General features: G+C 39.5%; 1 pseudogene; it reads right to left on the reverse strand.

The window, feature by feature from the left end:
• Positions 1-2729: 2729 nt before the first annotated feature.
• On the reverse strand, positions 2730-4691 carry LOC123485668 (annotated as a pseudogene).
• Positions 4692-5535: the final 844 nt, after the last annotated feature.

Genomic DNA, 5535 nt, shown 5'->3' on the forward strand with positions numbered 1-5535 from the left:
TGCTGGTGTGGGGGTGCTTTGCTGGTAACACTGTCAGTGATTTATTTAGAATTCAAGACACACTTAACCAGCATGGCTACCACAGCATTCTGCAGCGATACGCCATCCCATCTGGTTTACGCTTAGTGGGACTGTAATTTGTTTTTCAACAGGACAATGACCCAAAACACACCTCCAGGCTGTGTAAGGGCTATTTGACCAAGGAGAGTGATGGGGTGCTGCATCAGATGACCTGGCCTCCACAATCACCCGACCTCAACCCAATTGAGATGGTTTGGGATGAGTTGGACCGCAGAGGGAAGGAAAAGCAGCCAACAAGTGCTCAGAATATGTGGGAACTCCTTCAAGACTGTTGGAAAAGCATTCCTCATGAAGCTGGTTGAGAGAATGCCAAGAGTGTGCAAAACTGTCATCAAGGCAAAGGGTGGCTACTTTGAAGAATCTCAAATATAAAATATATTTTGATTTGTTTAACACTTTTTTGGTTAATATATGATTCCATATGTGTTATTTCATAGTTTTGATGTCTTCACTATTATTCTACAATGCAGAAAATAGTAAAAATAAAGAAAAACCCTTGAATGAGTAGTTGTGTCCAAACTTTTGACTGGTACTTAATGTGCTATAAATGACCAAATGGGTCTGACTTTATAGTAAGTACAGCATCATATGATACAAGGCATTTATGTATGTGTTATAAATGACCAAAGGGGTCTGACTTTAAATTATGTACAGCATCATGCGAAGGTGTCTCATTTCAAACTAAGTATTACAGGACACTACATAAAGTGTCAATAAATAGGTTATTAACATTCTGCTGATTTATGAAGTTTCTGTCATGATCCACAGGTTACTGTAGTGTGTGAGAGGCTTTTAAATGGGATGATGGACCTGCAAAGCTTGCGTTTGTGTGTCAGAACCAAGATGATTTGGAGTAGTCCAACCTGAGACTACCGCACCAGATTTCCCTCTTCTGTTCCCATGCTGGAGACCAGGGCTTGATTACAACATGTTACAATGGTGCTAACATTTTGTGGCTGATCTTTCAGTGGGGGAGTGGGTGAATGTGTCAAAGACTTGACTGGGTCCAGCACCGCGCGGTAAGGCTCGTTTTTGTTGTCTGGATGTTTGTCTTCTGAAGAACATGTAACTTGGTTCCAGAAGAAAGACACTTTCAATTTCTTTAGGTTGGGGGCTTTCATCAAGGTAAGTGTTTCTTGGTGTAACGTCATCCCCAGGCTATTGCACACACAGCACACATAAGCCTGGGATATCAACCATTTAAAGTTGTGTGATGGAAAATGTTATGTTGGTGCTTTTCTATTGATCAATTTCTATGTTCTATGTTTGTGCTTTTCCATAAACCAATTTCTGTGTTCATGCAAGTGACTGATTGAACGAATCCTCACTATCCAGTGTCTGCAATTTGACAGTACGCCCAGAACCTTCTTTAGAGAAAGGGATATCTCAGTTTCAAAGTCTCAGCTTAGAGAGAAGAAGCCTCGTGAGGTATTGGTCTGTCACATTCATGACCCAGAATTGGTCGGTCACATGAATGAAGCAAACATGAATGATTCATTAATTATGAATAAGCTAAATCATGCAAATATGGCTTGTCAGTTTATAAGGGAACTAACGGGACTGCCCCGTTAGAGCTTCTGACTGACGTTCACTATGGTGCATTAAGTTTGTTGGAACCTCTCCAGCGCGCTGACAATAAACAATGATTAATTTAAGATTGACTTTGAGTGTCCCTGTGTAAGAATTTCCACGACAATTTGGCATCATGGACTAGATGATTGATTCTGCCTGCGGAGCTTTCCAGTGGGGGTCTGCGTGGAAAACAGGCAGCACATTTTATGAAGCGTGAGGGAAATGACCAAAACATGACCAAAAGATGACGAGACCCAATAAACAACAACACTGCCTGTTAAATCAAAAACTAATCAAATTAGAATTACAACTCTTGATAACTCCATAAGGAAATAATTGTATCCCATAAGGTAATGGTAAAATAGACTAGAGACAGGTGTCCCTCATTCAGAGGCAGCACGCTCTCTCTGTCCTTCTTGTGATCCGAAATACACATAGGACTATTGATGAATTATAAACTTATTCTAATTATTAGTGTTACCATAGCCAATTTAAATCTCACCCAATGTCTCCAGTCTTTCTAGTGAGGGTGATCTGGCCTCACCAGGAAGTGACCTTCTGAGCATTTGGGCGGAAGTGTTTGGGAACGAGATTAGGTGTAATGTGACTAACATGACTTTAGAGCGTTTGCCATCCTTCAGCATGTCACCCTTTATAAAGCACATGTTTACATCATATTCGACCTAGTGGGTTATGTCACATTTGACATTGGCGATTATGTCACACAGTTATGCCACATTTATGAACCCTTTATAAAGGATGACATACGGTCATAGATGCTTTGTAACAGATTTATGTAGTGCTTATGAAGGCATTATGAAGGCTTTACGAAGCCTTTATCATCTGAACGTCATTTAAAGTGAGACCATTAATTCTAACATAATAGCATTCGTATTACAGCTTTACATGTTTTTCTTGTTATTAATGATAACCATCTAACCAATAATTAGGCTAAAAGTTTTACAAAAAATGTTGGCCAATTTATACCCAAACGTCCAAAAACAGTGTGCAAAAAGAACTTCCAGAATAGTTTTTGTATACTGAAAGTAAATACACATTTTTGATAATTAACATAGTGAAAGTATACAAAAAATGTTTAATTGTTTTCTGTAAGACAATACAGCCCCCAAAACATTGCAGGGTGCTGTTAAGACTTTATGATCTGATTTAGTTACATGTAGGCCCAGTCCCATCCAGGGGTGACCCGTACACCTCCACCTCACACAAGGTCAGGTACTCCTTCCTCCCTGGAATGACCACGTTGACATATCGACCCTCCATGCCATTACACTGGAAGGTGCTTGAATAGCCACCTGGGATAGAGGAGATCACAGCACACCTGCAGGATAAAAGATAAACAAACTACTATATCAACTTCTGCTCAATTTCAAATTGATATCTAGCCGCTATCTCTAGCCGCCCATCTGCAGTTCAAACAATAACAAAGCGGCACCCCGCAACTGTTTTGGTAAAAAAAACTGAGGGATGAGGCTAGATTAATGTAACCTCTTTCAAAGCTATGGATGCAAGTACTGACCAACCATGATTCAAAACAGTGTTTTGAGACTATACCGTGTCAATTTACATCTACATTGTTTACAAACATTGGAGTAAAACAAGTTTATATTTTGGGTTCTGAACTAAGCTCATGAGATATTTATGAGCTATATACTTCAACAATCAATGGGTATAAAATCATTAATTTAAAAGTCAAAAAATGGATGTACCATTCGCAGATTGCCCATTTAAGGTACCTGGTAAGTACCTTAGCCAGGATAAATGTACGAATATGGTTATAGTTCCAACTTGGGTCCTGATTGGCTAGGTTGGTTTTCCATCCTTTTTTGCTTAAACTAATCTTTAAAACCTATAAAAAGGACCTCAACTCTACTACAGTAATTCACCTGGGATTGTTGATGCCGTTGTTTGCCAGGGAGTTTCCAATGCGAATCTCAGCTCCATTGAGTCTGCTGGGAACAGTGTCGACTGTGTTGGTAATGGTGATGGAGAACACTTTGTAGGTCTTCAGAAGGTCCACCCTCCACCAGGCGTTCATGTCCTCGAGAGTGTGGGTGCAGGACCCTCCTATCCAAATAGCGTTGCGGTTCCCGTCAATAAGCGTTGCTGGGCATGCAAACTCATACAAAGACTGTAATCATAGAGGTTACTTTAAGAAGAGTGGATAATGTTTAGACTATGATTACAGAGAATATATATATATATATTAATATAAGTTATTACCAGTTGGAGCAAGGTAGCCATAAACCTCCACTTCACAGAGTGTCAGAAGTCTTTGCTGGCCTGGTAGAACTACAGTCACATAACGTCCTTCAAAGCCTGGGTCAAAGTCCAGGGTGATAGAACTGCCAGCTGGCACAGAGGCAATTGTTTTAGCCCTGGAGAGAGAAATTGTTTTTTACTGACCTCTGTTAAGATACTGCATCATATACTATATAACTTTATTTAAACTAAATAAACAAGGCACAGGAGATGATATGCTGATGTCTACAACTGTGCCTCTGGTCTGGTGGTAACCTATGAGTGGGGTTGAATCTTTTCACCAGCATTGCTTGATTCTATCTGTCCTGCCTGCATGGGTTTGTATGTACAGTATGTCTGCTATTTATACTGTGGTCACTCTAATTTAACTCTTCAAGGATATAAACAGTAGCAACACATTGTATATACCATTTTTTTTAAACACAGTATCTTGACTCACAGAGGGTTATGACTGGCATTGTCCACTAAAGAATTTCCTATTCGTATCTCAGCCCCGTTAAGCCTCTCAGGAACAGCATCCCCTCTGTTGGTGATGATGACGGAGGTGACCATGTAGGTATCAAGCAGGTCCACTCTCCACCAGGGGTTAGTGGATTCATCAGTGGCAGTGCAGGACCCATGATGAAAATGTGAATCGCGGTTCCCATCAATGGCATTGGAGGCGTGACTATAACCGTGCCCTGGGTTCTCGATGAGGTCTGACTGTGTAGCTTTTCCACGCAAGGCAAGATTTCCTGCAGTGAAATATATAATTGAGTGAGTATAGAGGAGCAATTTTTAATGATGCAGTCAAAACAGAATAACATAGTTTTCTAATCTAAAATGTCATGGATTAAAGCATGACATTTGGTACAAACATTCCTCAGGTGATATGAACATCCTAGAAAGGGTGCTCATTGCAAACTTAACGAGGATGCGGAATTCAAAATGGCCACCGATGTAGACGGTAATGAATCTATAGTAGTAGATCTGTGCCAGCACAGAGGGATAGGCCAACAAGTGATACAGTAAGGTTGGCTTCTTAGCATTCATTGCAATGGTTATCAACTGTACCGCAGAAATGGAACGAAAATCATAGAAAATAGATTTTGTGGTGGCAGCTACAGAGAAGTATTTGGACATACAAGATTTTACTTCAGAAGAGTTACAGTGTGTGTTGAGTGGTGGTGTCCCGTCCTGCCAGGCTGTTGGCATGGTGCAGGAGCAGATAGGGTCAAAGTAGTGGAATGGGGTAATGGGTTTTTAATGAATGTAGGGTTAGTTGGAAGGGTGTTTTTACATATTATTATTATTATTATTAATAATATTTATTTTTATTTGCTTTATTTTGTATCACAAAGTAAAATTGATTTATGTCATAGTCCAGTTGGGGGTGGTAATGCAACATATTGGATGCCAACCGCCCTTAAACTCCAAAGAAGAAGATATATATATATATATATATATATATATATATATATATATATATATATATATATATACACTACCGGTCAAAAGTTTTAGAACACCTACTCATTCAAGGGTGTTTCATTATTTTTTATATTTTCTACATTGTAGAATAATAGTGAAGACAACAAAACTATGAAATAACACATATGGAGT

This window comes from Coregonus clupeaformis, unplaced genomic scaffold (assembly GCF_020615455.1).
Source record: "Coregonus clupeaformis isolate EN_2021a unplaced genomic scaffold, ASM2061545v1 scaf0790, whole genome shotgun sequence".
NCBI classification, from domain to species: domain Eukaryota; kingdom Metazoa; phylum Chordata; class Actinopteri; order Salmoniformes; family Salmonidae; genus Coregonus; species Coregonus clupeaformis.